The sequence below is a fragment of the Hyperoodon ampullatus genome (genome assembly GCF_949752795.1).
Source record: "Hyperoodon ampullatus genome assembly, chromosome: 10".
NCBI classification, from domain to species: domain Eukaryota; kingdom Metazoa; phylum Chordata; class Mammalia; order Artiodactyla; family Ziphiidae; genus Hyperoodon; species Hyperoodon ampullatus.
In genome coordinates, this window is record NC_136923.1 from 83,774,684 (window position 1) to 83,792,311 (window position 17,628).

Consider the following 17,628-nt stretch of genomic DNA (forward strand, 5'->3'; position numbering starts at 1 on the left):
GTAATCACCATTCTTTATTCCTAACTACCTTTCTGCCCAGCCCTGTCTTTATCCCATCTCTCCACTCCTATAATATACTCTACCCCCATTTCCCTAGTGCCCTAGTCTCTTGCCCCTCTGTCCGTAATCCCTATATAGGACATAGGAATATCACTGGCTTGGAACTAGAAGAGTCCCTAGTCCTATAGAAATATATATGTTCCTAGCTTTCTAAATTGTAATTGTGAACACATTTTCCCATGAAAATGATAATGGTGTTAGTGCTATAACTTAGGCATATTATGCGTCACATTGGCTTTTGGGATTAGATTTACGTTGACTGTGGGAAAACTTTGTGAGTTCACAACATAAGAAAGCAAATGAACATTTAAAAAACAACTCATTCACAAGTTGAGGACTGCTTAGGCTTTTTCATAAGACCAACACTGGAGTTGTGCACCAGGCATTGAGGCAGCTAGGATTGGAAACCTAATTTTTTTTATGTCCGGGAAACGAACAAGGATCCTAGAACTGAGCCTTGAGAGCTCTGTAGCTCTAAGTATATGAGGCCTATTCCCTACCTAAGGTTTCCCTGTCTCAAATTTCTCTCATGTAAATTCGTCTCTTTGGAGGGGACTTGACTTAGTAACAAGAGCCTTCATGAGAACATCTCTTTACCAAACTGATGCTGTCCATACTTGTCATCTAATCTGATTTCACAAACGTGTTTTCCAAACTGAAATTGCTCCTCATAATGTCAGAGCCTCTCTCTTTAATCTGACTGCTCGATGGAATGCAGTCCTTATTCTAAACGTGCTGTCCACTGTCCATGCTGTTACTTGCAGCCTCTCCAGTTCAGTTTCTGCCTAACATATTCTCTCAGTGCACACAGGTTCCTCCATTTGCCTATAACTCTCTTAACTAATATTATAAAGGAACCATAAACAAAGACCCAGAACAATGGAATATGCCTATTACATAGAAGAATACAGTTCGTAACTTATTTAAAAATAAATGTGGGGGGTTTGTTCTGGTGGTTTCTTGTGCTTAAATACAGTTGTAGAACCGAAAAAAAGGGCGGAGTGCCATGGGGTTTCCAGGTGGGCATCAAAGGGGGTCAGACTAGTCCTAGATAAGGAGAAGATGTAAGGTTACTATCTGGAACTAAACTGGCCAAACAGCAAAGTTGAAGGCCCTGAGGGGCAAGTGGAGGACATGACGTGTTAGATATGGAATTGGGGAGTGCGGTGAACAGAAAATGCCTTGAGATGAAGTCAGGAGTACATCTTTATGTATAAAAGATGTGGTGTGACAATGACAGTACCTAGGAAATCAGGGTCCCTTGAAGCAGTTCATCTATGTGGATTTTTAAATCAATAACAGGAGGAAGGATGGAAAGAAAAGAGTATGAAAGTGAAGCAAGTCCACAAGAGAAGTAATGGCAGCCAGTAATACCACAGCCAGGTAGAATAACTGGTATAAAACTCAAATGAATCATGAAGCAGCAGCTTAGAAATAACATTAAGGATGAGAATAAGATTGACTAGCCTCTGTTTTCTAATTGATTGAAAGTAAACAAGATATTGAGTGTTTAAGGCAAAAAGCACCTGGAGAGGTTGGGGGAGAATCAAATTTCTAAAGCAGTGAAAAGTAAAATGAACTTAAACATGGGCTTTGGATGAAAAAGTAACCTGACAATCACAAAAGGGTTCCAGAGAGTGTAATAGAAAGGGACTGTGAAGGGAAGGAAGATGGGCCCCTTTTGAAAAAAAACAAAAGCAAACAAAAAAACAGGGGTGCTGAGCAGGGCTCTGGGATTGAGAAATCTCATGGGCATGGTGAGGATGGAGGTGGAGAGCAATCAGATAGAAGCACTTAGAAAAGCTCTGCACTCCTGTACTCAGAACAGAAGTAGCCTCTTTTGTTAATATCCAGTGATTGTAAAGTTGTTAACAATCAGTCTTATTATTGGCAATCTTTAGGAGTAGAGGAAAGGATTTATTAACAGTATTATGTAATTGTTAACTGCTTACTAAGGGCCGTCTGACATTAGTAAATGCTTTGCTCACATTATTTCATTTTTAGCTGGGGAAACAAATCAATAAAGCTGCTTGAGGTCACAAAGTTAGTATGTGGTGGGACCAAGATATGAACTAAGCAGTTCCAGAGCCCACTCTTCCTCTGTTTATTTCAGATGAACGAACTGCATGTTGCAGTGGTATTCAGTGCTTTGAGTTATTACCTGTAGAAAATTTTCAATTCCTATCAGTATTCTGGAAAATACTTAAGAAACTCTATAGAGTCCTGGGTCCAAACACCAAAGGTAATAATATCCCCATCCTCTTGCATACTAAATCTTGGATGAAGTTTGGGCCAGCATAAATATCAGCCCTAATTCTTGTTGCCTGCACAATGAGGGTGTCTGCGGGAGACATTTCACTTTAAAGATGAGCTCTTTATAGGAAAGGATCACACTCCTAGCTTAGAACCATTATTCTCTGCATTATTCTGACAGAATAAGGGATATCTGACTAATATAAAGATTAGAGAGATGTCCCCATTATGGATCTATCCAGTAACTCACTATGGATATACCTTTGATGAGGGTTTTTTAAAGTTTTTATATTTGTAGCTAGTACCACTTCTTGGATTAAGAAAAACATAGATAAGTATATATTATATGAAATAGTTCTTTCAGATGCCCCTCCTGACTCCACAAGCACAGAATTTATTTGAGCAACAAGTGTTTGTTTAATATAGGGATAATCATTTTGATAACTTTAATTGAACTTTCTCAACTTTCAACCTTTCACACTGAAAATTGTACATTTTAAAGCCCCTCCAGCAGTTCATCATTTTATTAGAATTTCTTTGGGTCCTCTCTCCTTCCGATGTTTCTGGGTATAAGTGGTAAGGAGTTCTTGCACATTACTTTTTATACATAGTATTTTTATATCATATTTGTATATAAAAAGTAGGTATGGATATATTTTATATAAAATATGTTTTTAATTTTTACTTTATACATACACTTTTATATACATATAATGTGATTTTGACAAAGCCAACCACGATAAGTATTTTAAACTTCTCAGTTGCTTAGCTCCCTAGCCCACATTGTGAGATCATTATTGAGAGCCAGCCTTATCCCTTGATTTCTTGTAAACAGTTGATTCTCTTCCCACACTTATAAAAGACCTTTTCCAGGTCTGAAACCCCATCAGTCAAGGCTCCCAGAGTTTTCACCCATCACAGTTCAAGGTGATCTTTGGGGAATATATGTTTGCTCTACCAATCATCTTCTTAAGCCCAAATGGCCTGGTCCTGGGTGTCCTGAGGATTCCTAAGAGGAGGCCATTTGTCACCTCTGATTTATGCAGATCGTCATTATTCCTGTCTAAGCTTGATATGCGTATCTTACTTTTTGATCTAGCACCTCAGCTCAGCCTACTTAAGTGAAATATTTAAGAGTAGGTATATCACCATTTTATCCCTGATAAAGGAGGAGGAAACTTAGGAACTCTACAGCTTGCTGTAGCCAAACTCTAGCTCAATGACTGAGTAAGCGACTTAATCTCATTTCCTCATAATGTAAAATATCGATAATAGTACCTACTTCTGCCTGGGGAGCTGCAGACCTAGGGAGGATAATTGTTATACGGATAAATGGGGGGGTTTATATAAAGTGCTTAGAACAGTGGTTAGCACCTAAGTGCCTTATAGCCGTTTGCTATTGTTCTATTGCCGTGGGCTCTCTCAATGGGCTCTCTCAAATGCGATGCCTCTAGATGCTCCAGCCCCAGGCCAGAAATTACCTGTAACTACGCTGCATTTTCCCCAGGACTGCTGGGTTGTTGCCGCTGGGATTAAAGCTCCTGCTCAGGTCTACTTTTACTTTCTTACCTTGGAAACTCATGAACAGTGGCTGGCAGGAGATAAACATCGCCTAAACTGGCAAGGAAAGATTTTCCTATCTTATGTCTCCACCCCTGTTAGAGATAATTAGCAGCTAAGGAGTTTCCCTTTTTGTCTGAGTTGCTCTTCTGAAGTTCTGCCAGGGGAAGGCGGACCCTGGGCGGAGCGTGCCGTGCCCCAGCCTCAGAGCGCAGGCCCTTGGGAGTTACCTGACCTAGCTGCCAGAGCCTGCGCTGCTCAGCAGGGGCGGGGATGCTGCCAGGCAACCACAGAGAGGAGAGAACCTCCAGATTCCTAGAGGATACCTGTGGGTGAGGCATTGTTGACAGCCGTAGGCCTAGAACTGCGAACTGTTTTGGCCTTTGGGTCGTAGGTGGTGGTGATAGCGGGTTCGTGGACTCCGGCTTCGACTCAGTGTGTGATTCAGCCCTTTAGGGACTCCGGTGAAGTTCAGTCGGACGAATTGAGTTGCAGGCGAAAGTTAAAGATGGCTTCCAAGTCCTGAGTTGTCTTAGGTTATTGGGGCTGTTGAGAAAAAGAGGAAGGTCTGGAATCCCAATTTGGTAAAAGGAAAGTTGGGTTCCTTTGAGATGATCCCACTCATGACTCCCTAGAATAAGTCGGAACACAAGGAACGACATAGAATCCACTTGTTTGACTTTTAGCAAATTACTTAATCCCTCTGTGCCTCAGTATCATTCATCTGTCGGTGGAATGATAAAATCTGCTTAGATGAGTAAATTCACAGTCAATTTTCAATAAATATTAGCCGTTATTTTCTGATCTCTAATGTTCTTTCCCATTTGGGATTCTTAGAAGGGGAGAACCAAAGGGAGGAGGGTCATGGTCTTTCTCTCAAGCTTTATTAACTTAAACTAGGAAGTAAGAGATTATAGCAGATAGTGTTTACTAATAATTTGCAGTCACTCCCACTCTGTCTTCTAATTTTTTTAGCTTTCTGACAGAGTTCCTTTTTTATTTCAGTACGTTGTCAGGTAAGTGAGTTCTTGGGTAAGAGCTAAATAAAATTTAGAGTTTCTGTTAACAGTGTTGTTCTATGCCTCAGGAAGAAGACTAGCTACAAGGATATACTTCTGAAAAATCAGTGTGAACCCCAAGCTGGAGTGAATCTTCTCCTGAGCTCGCTTATTCCAGAATGGCAGTCTTCTTGCAGGAAAGATCTCTAATAGTGACTGATGGTAGAGGGAGAGGGCTGTGCCTGGGACCAAGAATCAGACTGGAAAAACAAAATCTTTCTTCCAACTTTAAGTTGTTGCTACCAGGAAATAGATATTTGGACCTCACAGGGCTGTCAGAAGACTCGGGGAGCTCTGCCCACAGATGCTGAGACCAGAAATACAGACCAAGGAGCAGGCGCTGAAGCAGGTCCTGACCTCTGCCTTGTAGAGCTGCAGACCTAAGGAGGATAATATTCAGAATGTAGAGAAGAGGCATCAGTTATGCTAGAGAGGTTGAAGAGACAGCTTGAAGGACAAGCCATCAGGTGGGAAGGGTTGGGAGGATCATTTATGGCTTGACTAGTGAAAGGCTTCAGGAATAGAACAGAAAGCAGCAAAACAACTTTAGGATCCACCAGATGTCTCTGGAGCCATAACCCAGTATCTCCCTCATGGGCTTTAATTCCGCCAGGTATTCATGTACACCTCTGGAACCTTCTCTGCCTGTGTTGGGTTTTTTTGTTATTTGGGTGTTTTTACTGAAGGACAGCTTCAAATTCAATTTTCCAAGACCATCCCATTGCTTTTAGGGCCCAGATAGAGCAAGGATAGAACAAGGTATGCTTATGGCAAGATAGTACCCTGGAATCAAAGGGTGTCAGGTCCAGTCTATTAAGACCCTATCTTAGTTTAACTCTCATGTTATTGCCTTATGAAATGGAAAGCAGATGAGAAAGAATGTCTGCAGAGAAAGAAGACATCCTTGAAAAGAAGGTTTTTAGAACTCTTGTTAGTGTCCTTTCCCTGGAAACCTTGCTTCTACCCGTCTCTTTGCCCAATTCTTTAGGTAGAAACTGAGTAATATTTGGGAGATGTCTGTGTTTGTTTTGTTATTGTTTTGACTTATTCAACTCCTTTAGCTTCAAAATGTTTTTCTTCTTATCTTTTAATCCTGCATATTAACTGAAAAAATTATTTTCCCCACTGTTATTTTTCCAGTTTACTGACTTCCCCACATCAAAATAGTATGCATTTTGAAACTGATCTACCTGTTGCTTCGAGTTAACTTTTATTATATGCCATTGTTTGTTGATCCATTTAACAAACATTTATGGAGCATTTTGTTTGTCTATACTAGTGGCCTAGGTACATTCATTTGGTGTAAATGGTACTTTTAACTACCCTTTAGCAAATTAAAATTTCTCTTGGTTTCATGATGTTCCCTTTTTTTCACCTCCAGATTCAAACTGATTTTCTCTTAAATTTTTGATTATACCTTTCTGATTCTTTGTCACATTTTGTGAGAAAATTCTGTATGCTCTTCCAGTCTCTTTCTGACAGTCCAGCTGTCTCTTCTCAAACTGGAACTTCACATGCCTTCTTGCGTGCTTTTCAAAATTGAATTGGTAGTTTAGGGATACTGAAAAGGCATGCACTTTAGATAAAACTGGGTTTTATTTTTATCGCTGTTTCTCATCATAAGTCTCATGATCTCAGCAGAAGAGACAACTGACATTGAATTGTCTGTGCATTTTTTTTTAGATGGTGTTACTGAGAATGAAAATAAGGACTTGTCTCCAACACAAAAAATTTCTGAAGATGCTAAATCATGTGGGGGGAATCTGTAGAATTACAACATCAATGCTGTAAGTTAGTAAAAGCTTTAGTTACTGATGAGTCATTACTCAGCATTAGGAAGTACATACCAAAGAGAATGTCTCTGAGAGCAACACTTTTGGAAAAGCTTTTGTTTACAGTGGGTCCCTCCTTTCCCACTAGGAAATCCATCATAGGGGAAAATGCTATCAGTATAAGGAATGTGGGAAAGTTGTATTTGACATCAGCCAAAGCAGCCTTATTTGATATCAGAAAACCCACACGAGCAAGAGACTGCATAAAATGTGATGACTGTAAGGATGCCTTTATTCAGCATGGAAACCTTATAGAACCGTATGTGAAGGAAGTAGAAAGGAAGACCTTCACCCAGAAGTCAGGACTGACTGCACTAGAGAATCTACATAGGAGATAGATCTTATAAACGTGATGAATGTGGAAATGTTTTCCACGGAATCACCAGCATTAATCAGCATTGGAGAAATCACACTAAAGAAAAACTGGCAGCGTGATGAGTATGGAAAAGTCTTCAGATAGAGGTTGGACCTTAGTAAACAGCAGTGAGTCCATATTAGGGAGGCTCTTTTAAATGAGAAGATTGTGGGAAGTTGTACGGACAGACATCAAGCCTCAACAATAGTCTCCATGATATTGGAAGTCATGGGAGTCATGGACTTCCATGATATCATGGAAGTCTCCATGATATGTAAATGGGCAAGATGTATGGGGAACAGGTATCTTAAATTTCCCATTGTAGCCACTAAAAACATTCAGTGAACGTCTCAAGTCAAGAAAAGGAAAAGTCAGAAGTTCTTTTTGCTTCTCAAAGGAGTCTGTAAACATAAGCAACCAGGACTTTTGAAATTAAGATGTTTACCTGCATCCCTGGACTTGTTGACACTATCTCTGAGATGATTATCTGTTTACTGGGGACATGTTATTTTCCCATGCCCACTCTAATCTCATATCTTAAATTCATTCAAGTGTAAACAATATTTACCGTTTATTGTAACTATATATATATATATATATATATACACACACACACACATATACACATATATATATTATTGTTATGGGCTAAATAAGTTTGTATGAGTACACCAGGGCATAAAAATGACATTATTAAAGTTTCAGTAAACATAATGAAAGGAACCACATCACTGAATTGTTGGACGTTGGCTGCTTTCCTAAATTTGGCACTGCCTCTGTGTTCTCCCAACACAAGGCCATATAGGTGTCATTCACAGAGTATATATTTCCCAGATTTTTTTTTTTTTTTAAGATAGAAAAAGAGGGCTTCCCTGGTGGCGCAGTGGTTAAGAATCCGTCTGCTAATTCAGGTGACACGGGTTCGATCCCTGGTCCGGGAAGATCCCACATGCTGCAGAGCAGCTAAGCCCGTGTGCCACAACTACTGAGCCTGTGCTCTAGAGCCCGTGTGCCTACAGCCCGTGCTCCACAACAAGAGAAGCCATCGCAGTGAGAAGCCCGTGCACTGCAATGAAGAGTAGCCTCTGCTCACCGCAACTAGAGAAAGCCCGTGCACAGCAACAAAAGACCCAACGCAGCCAAGATAAATAACTAAATAATAAAATAAATTTATCAAAAAGATATTTCACATGTAGCTTATTGACAGATAATAATAGAGGTATTTTCCCTTACAGGTAACACATAATATCTTGAAGGCTAATACTTCAAGTAATTTGTTTATTCTTTTCAGTTCTAAAACCTACAGGCTAAAAGAGGAAAGAATCTTCTAGAAGCTCTTCAGCAAATTGGCAATGTAGCCCAATCTCTATGAAAATGAGGCTTATGGATTTTATAGTAGGTCACTAAATATAGGAACCCACAGATTTCAAAACTTTGCAATGATTATTTCACAATTAGGAGTTTATATCTGCTGTATATGCCTAAATTTTCTGAATAGGTATTACGGTCACTATTTTAAAAGATGGATTGTGTTCTATAAAAGGATTTTTCAGCATCCATAGAAACTACATTATTTTTTTCCCTTAATTTTATTTTTATCTTGTTTTACATGAAAGGCTTTTCTGACATTGAACCAATCTTGCATTCCTGGAATAAATTTCACGTAGGCATGGTGTTTTCTTAATGTGTTTATGGGTTCTACTTGCTAATATTTTATTTAGTACATTTTTATTCAATATTTATGTAAAACTGGTCTGTAATTTTCTTCTGTATTTTTCAGGTTCAGGTTTTGATTTTACTTGCATTATAAAAAGGGCTAAGTTTTTATTTTTTAATGTTCTAGAACAATTTGTAAAGCATTGAAATTATCTGGTTTTTGAAAGTTGAATTCTGACGTGAAACCATCTGGGCTGGGTACTTTTTGTGGGATAGTTCCATGGTAACTTTTTTCTATTTCTTCTACAAAAATGGTCTATTTAGGCTATTTATAATGGGGGTCAATTTTCATAATCTATTATTTGCTTAGAAAACTCTCCATTTTGTCTAGACTTTCAAGTTATTTGCCTAAAATCTGCAGTATAATCTGTCATGACTTTTTAAACAGTTTTATTGAGGGAAATTGATACACAGTAAACTGCACAAGTATATGATTGAACATGACAGGTTTTTTTTTTTCGGTTAAGGTAACATTGGTTTATAACATTGTATGTTTCATGTATACAACTTTATAATTCTACTTCTGTATACCCTACAGCATGCTCACCACCAAAAATTTAGTTTCCATCCATCACCATATTGTTGGTCCCCTTTACCCATTTCACCCTCTTGTCAGCCCCTTCCCCTCTGGTAACCACTATTCTGTTCTCCATATTTACATGTTTGATTTTGTTTGGTTTGATTTGTTCATTTATTTTGTGTTTTGGAGGTTTCTTTTTTTTTTATATTTTGCAGATGAGTGAAATCATATGATATTTGTCTTTTTCCATCTGGCTTATTTCACTTAGCATATTACAAATGACAAGATTTCATCTTTTTCAATAGCTGAGTTGTATTCTATCATGTAGATAGAATACAACCACATCTTCCTTATCCATTCATCTGTTGAGCTCTTAGGTTGTTTCCATATCTTGACTACTGTAAATAAATGCTACAATGAATGTAGGGGTGCATATATCTTTTCAAATTACTGTTTTCATATTCTTTGGGTAAATAACCAGAAGTGGGATAGCTGGATCATATGGTGGTTCTATTAATATTTTGAGGAATCTTCATACTGTCTTCCATAGGGGCTGCACCAATTTACATTCCCACCGACAGAGCACAAGGGCTCCCTTTTCTCCACATCCTTGCCAACACTTGTTATTTCTTGTCTTTTTAATAATAGCCATCCTGGGGCTTCCCTAGTGGTACAGTGGTTAAGAATCCGCCTGCCAATGCAGGGGACATGGGTTGGAGCCCTGGTCCGGGAGGATCCCACGTGCCGCAGGGCAACTAAGCCCTTGCGCCACAACTACTGAGCCTGCACTCTAGAACCCGCGTGCCACAGCTACTGGAGCCCGTGCTCCACAACAGGAGAAGCACCACAATGAGAAGCCTGCACGCCACAGCAAAGAGTAGGCCCTGCTCCACGCAACTAAAGAAAGGCCACGTGCAACAATGAAGAACTAATGCAGCCAAAAACAGATAAATAAATTTATTTAAAAAATAATAATGATAGCCATCCTAACAGGCATGAGGTGATAGCTCACTGTGGTTTTGATTTGCATTTCCCTAATAATTAGTGATGTTGAGCATCTTTTCATGTACCTATTGGCCATTTATATGTTTTCTTTGGAAAAATGGCTACACAGCTCCTCTGCCCATTTTTTAATCAGTCAAAGGTACGACGGTTGAATGTCAGGCCAATAGGGGTAAGGCAGTACCTTATTTAACAAATACAAATTACCTGTCCCTAGATGCTATATATGTAAAAGTCCGGTAATGTCAGCAACCAACCATATATGAAGTGTCAGAATTTTACAGATAAAGGGAATTGAGTCCACGGCCATAACAACCAATACTGGACATTGCCAGACAGGGGGTACAGAGTGTCTCCTTCAGCAAGGAAAGGGAAGTCCAGCTTAGAGAAGAGGTCCATTCAGTCTGTGTGGCCTAGGGTCCTTCAGTCTTCTCAAGAGCAACGGAGTTTGGAGGCCTTCCTACAATCCTACAATGGACCCAGAAGTGCATCCAGAAGGAGGGAAGTGCCAGTTTGCTGGCAAAGAGAGTCTTCTAGGGCTACAGGAAAGAAAGGATCGCTAAATAAAAAAAAAAAGAAAAAGAAAAAGTATATCGTAGGATACATAGGAAATAACCATATGGCTTGCAGTGGCAGACAGTGCTGTTTATGTAATTGAAATCATACAGAGTATATTCTCTGACCACAATGAAACCAAACTAAAAATTAACAAACAGAAAAATCTCCAAATATTTGGAAACTAAGGAAAGCATTTCTAAATAATGCCCAGGTTAAGGAGGAAGTCTCAAAGGAATTTTTTTAAATACATAGATTGAAGGAAAATAAATAACTATCACAGTATGTGAGACACAGCTAAAGAAATGCTGACAGGGAATATTATAGCACTAAATGCTTATATTAGAAAAGTGAAGTAGTCTGAAATCAATAATTGAAGTTCCTGCCTCAAGAAACTAAAGATCAAGAGCAAAATAAACCCAAGACATCAGAAAGAAGAAAATAATAAAGATAATAGCAGAAATCAATGAGATTGAGGAAAACAATAGAAAAAAGTTAATGAAACAAAGCTGTTCAAAAATTTTTCCAATAAAACATAAACCTTTAGTAAAACTGACAAGATAAAAAGAAGATACAAATCACTAGTAACAGGAATGAATTGGGGTTATTACTACAGATCCTGCATTTATTAAAAGCTTTGTAAGGGCAGACAGTGAACAATTTTGCACTTATAATCATAGCTTTGACTACTTAGAAGAAATGGACCAATTCTTCAAAAAGTACAAGCAACCAAAATCCAACCAAGATGAAATAGATAATCTGAATAGTCCTTTAGCCATTAGAGAAATTAAATTCATAATTTAAAAGTTCCCAGATCTTCAGGTCTAGAGGGCTTCACTGGAGAATTCTACCAAACATTAGAGGAAGGATTATCAACAATTTTACACAATTTCTTCCAGAAAATAGAAGGGGTTATATTTTCCAACTCTTTTTTTTTTTTAACATCTTTATTGGAGTATAATTGCTTTACAATGGTGTGTTAGTTTCTGCTTTATAACAAAGTGATTGAGCTATACATATACATATATCCCCATATCTCCTCCCTCTTGCATCTCCCTCCCACCCTCCCTATCCCACCCCCCCATCCCACCCCTCTAGGTGGTCACAAACACCTATCTGATCTCCCTGTGCTATGCGGCTGTTTCCCACTAGCTATCTATGTTACATTTGGTAGTATATATAAGTCCATGCCACTCTTCCAACTCTTTTCATGTTGCTAAGATTACTCTGATACCATAATGAGACAGAGACAGAATGGAAAAACAAAACAAAAACCCCCCCAGAATCCAGTATCTCTCATGAAATTAAATGCAATGAAATATTAGCAAATCAAATCAAGGTATTTATAAAAAGAGTCATATACCATAATTAAGTGGGATTTATTCCAATATGTAAGGCTGTTTCAATCTTAAAAAATTAATGTATTCCATCATATCAACAGACTAAAACATATGATCATACAATTGACACAGAAAAAGAATTTGAAAAAATCCAATACTCATTCACAATAAAAACTTTCAGCACCCTAGAAATAGAGGGGAACTTCTCCAACTTCATAAAAAACATCTACAGAACACCTACAGCTAATTTCATACTTAATGGTGAAATGCAATTCTTTCCCCGTAAGATTGGGATCAAGACAAGAATGTTCACTCTTATCATTCTTATTCAACATAACATTGGAAGTACAGGGACTTCCCTGGTGGCACAGTGGTTAAGAATCCGCCTGCCAGTGCAAGGGACACGGGTTCAAGCCCTGGTGTGGGAAGATCCCACGTGCTGTGGAGCAACTAAGTCCGTGCACCACAACTACAACTACTAGGCCTGCATGCCTAGAGCCCACGCTCTGCCACCACAATGAGAAGCTTGTGCACCACAACGAGAGCAGCAACAAAGACCCAATGCAGTCAAAAATAAATAAATTTATTTTAAAAAAAAAATCACTGGAAGTACAAGCCAGTGCAATAAGGCCAAAAATGACATGAAGTGAAAAAATAAAGCTGCATATTTGCAGGTAATATAATTGTGCACACACAAAATTTCAAGGAATCTACAAAAAACTTCTAGGACTAGTAAGCAAATTCAGCAAGGTTGAAAGATACAAAATCAATATGCAAAAATCAATCCTCTTTCTATACTAATAATGAACATTTGGAAATTGAAATTTAAAATGCAATGCCATTTGTAGTTGCTCCAAAGAAAATTAAATACTTGGGTATAAATCTAACAAAAATGTACAGGATCTGCATCTGTACTGGGAAAATGACAAAAAGTTCTTGAGGGAAATCAAAGAAAATCTAAATAAATGAAGAGACATACTGTGTTCATGGACTAGAAGACACACATAGCAAGGTTATCAATTCTCCCTACACTGATTTATAGGCTTAATATAAATCCTGTCAAAATCCCAGCAAGATTTTTTGGAAGACATAGATAAACTTGTTCTAAAATTGATGTGGAAAGGCAAAGGACCTAGAATAACTAAATTTTGGAAAAGAATAAAGTGGGAGGAATCACTATCCCTGATGTTAAGTCTTACTGCAGTGATCAAGAGTGTGGTATTGTAGACATATATAGTTCAATGGAACAGGTTGGAGAACCCATAAGTAGATCCACACAAAAATGCCCAACTGATTCTTCACAAAGTTACAGAAGCAATTAAATGGAGGAAGGATAGCCTTTTCAGAAAAATGTGCTGGTGCAATTGTACATCCATAGGCAAAAAACAAAAAGAAAAACAACTCAGCCTAAACCACACACCTTATACAAAAATCAGCTGAAAACAGATCATGGGGCTAAAACATAAGACATAACTTAAAACTTCAAAGAAAACATAAGAGGAAATCATCAGGACCTAGAGTTAGGCAAAGATTCTGAGAACTAACACCAAAAGCATGATTCATTAAAGGAAAAATTAATAATTTGGTCTTCATCAAAATTTAAAACTTTTGCTCTGTGACAGACTCTATTAAGAGGATTAAAAGACAAGCTACAGACTGGGAAAATATTTTTATACCATATATCTGACAGAGGACTTGTATCTAGAATATAAAAAGAACTCACCTAATCGCAACAGTTAAACAACAAACAATTCAATTAGCTATGGGTAAAACTCATGAACAGACATTTTACTGAAGAGTGCCCAATAATGGAGGCACTGTGTCATTCACCATTTCATGCCCCCATATCACCTCCCAGTCACCCTCACTCCCACGGTTACTTTAACTTTTTTCTCTTCATTGTAGATTTTCTTAAATTCCATCAGTTGAATTTAGACACATTTTTTTTAAAACAAAAATGTGGAGAAAGAAGTGTAATACAGACACTTCAAGGGTTACAACACCAACTACCAGGAGAGTATTGTCTGCTTGACTGGGAGCTCAGGGAGTAATGTGGAGTCCATCCTGCAGAGATGGCTGGAGCATTGGGGACCCTTTTTTCCTTAAAGTAATTGAGGTTGGGAAGAGATCAGGAGGCACAGAAGCATCAGCTCCACACCAGTAAGCGTAGATTTGCACTGACTTTCGTTTTTCAGTGGCCGTCTACTCAGCCTCAAGAAACAAATTTTTAATAACTAAGGCATTAGGCAGCTGGATTCAATCCTACCTTCAGGGACTTAACTCCTAAACATTCATCAGCAGGTAGCATATGCTACTGAGTCTCAGAGACTCTTTTTATATCCTGTATCTCAGCCAATGTAGTATAGTTACAACAGAAAAACAGTTATTTCTGGAAATAGGTATGTGAACACCTTGGTCTCAAGCAGTAGGTGCCGGGGGGATTTTATGTTGCAGTGAAAGAGCAAGTGGAATCAACCAATCTTCAGAATCATTCATTCGTCAGGAACTCTGCTAGGTGCTGAGGATATAGTAGTAAGCCAGTCATTATCTCTTGTCACTCAGCCTCATACCAGCCCTTCTTTATCCCGACCTGTAAGCAGGGTAAGGAGGCTACAAACATTATTTCTCACCAATGTGTACTCTCTGATGAATGACGAGGTCAAAGTTGCTGCTAAAGGCTTTGCCACACTCCTCACATTCATAGGGTTTCTCCCCAGTGTGGATTCTCCTGTGCTTAGTCAGGCCTGAACTCTGAGCAAAAGTCTTCCCACATTCATGGCAATAGTGCCGCCTCCTCCCAGAGGCATTTTCCTGGTTTCTTTATAACCTGCCCTCCTGTGCACCAGCTTCTGCACATGTAGAAATCTGGGCAGTGTCTTCACTCAGGTGGCATGGCATCTGCCCAGGTTCCTGTTCTGGATGGTCCTCATCTGGAGGCAGGTCCCTGATCTTAGTCCATATCTCAGCACCTGAAATAACAAATGACCAGCAACTGTCCTGCCACAGAGGAAAGCTTTGTGATGAGTCCCAGGGAGGCAAGAATTATAGAGGTCTATACATGGCAAGGATGAGGAGTTTAGTACAAGAATAAGAATGGAAATAAGAGGGAGAACAGAGTACTGGGGAGGAAGGAGGCAAGGATGGGAATGGGTCCATCAGAAGAACGATACAAACTGGCAAGGTGGTGAGGACTGTGCTAGGGACACATGCAGTGGCTCTAAGTTCTAAGGACAGTAAGGCAGGCTCGTGAACCTAGGATTAAATACTAAAAGGGTTGCACAGAAGGCAACAGTAAGCAAGGCAAGTGAAAGGACTTCTGAAGCATTTAGTAAGAAAACAGGGGAAGTGGGGACTCAGAAATTGATCACCAAATAATGACATGTGCAGCCATCTCTCCTAGTATTCCAGGTAGTGGCAGGATCCCCAAACAAAACTGGCTTCAACCTTCAACACTAGGAGATCTGAGTTGGAGTGCCACCCCTGCAATCTTGTGCACCTCTGCACGGCATGCTCATCTCTAAGGCCAGGCTCTGCAGTCAATCTCTGGGTCCCTTCTAGCTCTCACTCTATGGTCCCATGGCCCATTTCCTGAAGACACCCCCTCAGCTCTCCTCCACCATCAGAGCTAGCAACAGGAAGGGAAGGGGAAGAAATCAGCATTTACTGAGCATCTACTATGAGCTGGACCTGTACTAGAGGTTGTAAGTGCTTCATCCCTCTTAACCTTACTACAGGGCAGAGGAGAAGGCAAGACGAGAAGGGTTAAGGAGCTGGTCAGTAACAGAGTTTAGAAATGGTGATTCTGATCCAAACGTAGGGGGTTCAATGGCTTCTAACAGCCTGGTAGGTTCTAATTCACAAAGGCAGTCAAGAAACCTTATGAGAAATCAGTGCCCATCAGTCTTACCCAAGGAGGTCAGGCTGCCACAGTTCTCTTGCTTTTCAGCTCTGTAGAAATTCACCTGAGCTGAATCCAGCTGTGTCCATCCAGGGGGGAGAGTCAGGGCCACATCTTCCATTTTCAGCGGCCCCTAAAACAATAGGGGCCAAAGATTCATGCTTGAGTAGAGCCTTCATCAGCTGGAACTGGCTGCTTTGTGAACCCCAGGATGGTGTCAACAGTGCCATCTTGCAGCAGAGCAGTTCCTGCCCCTGGCTACCACCTGGGACCTAGAAGTTATTCATTTATTTTCATTTCCATTTATTTGTCAAACACTTCTATAGCACTTTCTATGTGCCTGGCACTGTTTCCAAGAGCACTAAACAATTAACTCATTTAATATAGACAACAACCACCTTAAGGTTGGGACTATTATTAACCCATTTCACTGACGGGGAAACTGAGGCACAGAGAGTTTAGGAAGTTTGCCCAAGGTCACCCAGCTAATAAGCGGCAATGCTTAGGATGGGAGCTCAGGGAGAGTGAGTCCAGAGCCCATGCTCTTAACCATTACTCGGTGCTCCCTCATTACGTACATGTGTGCTTTTATGAAAACTCTTTGAGAATTGGTGCTAAGTTCTTAGAATACTAATATATTTTCTTACTGAAAACAATGAGGATAATATTTTCTAGCTTACAGGATTTGGGGGACCAGCAAACTTGATCACATTATGTGAAATCACCTAACACAGGACCCTGCACATGTGTCCCTGTTAAATGCAGCCTCCTGTCCAGACATTTATAGTTAAATTACAGTTTTCAAGCTTTACTTTCTCATGTGCAACTCAGAATTTCCCACACCCTCTGTAAGGAATGAAGAGCCTGAAGCTAAGAGACCTGAAATCACTTTTCTGTGTTACAGGGTGCAATAGATCCCAGTGAAGAACCTTGGTCTTGTGGTCACTGGTTAGAAGGCTCTGGCTACACATCCTCTGAAAGAACATTCACAAGGACACAAAATAAAAGAGGAAACAATCTCTTAATACAGGTAAGAAGATGCCGGTAAAATCAACCCATTTTCTGTGATCCATGGGCTCCTTTCCAAGTGGTCCATGAACCTGGATAGGAAAAAACTATTTTAATTTTTACTAGCCTCCAGGAGAAGTTTAGCATTTCCTTCCACTATAAACGGGAGCAAAAACCACAATATGGAATAAGCATACCCCAGACTTTGTCAGCAATAGAAGCTGCAGATGTTTTCACATCACATTACATTACCACCAGGCAAATATTGTCAGAGTCATTCGTGCTTAGAGCAACTTTGAAATTGCCAGTTATTAGGCCTGTCCCTAGGTCTTATTATTTAGTGCACCAATAAAAAAAAACATATATAATTTTATCACAAATTTGTTTAATGCTTTCTAACTGTATTTCAATATAATTGAGTTCTTTTATAATCCTGTATATTTTCCTTTATATATTTAAAAATACTATTAT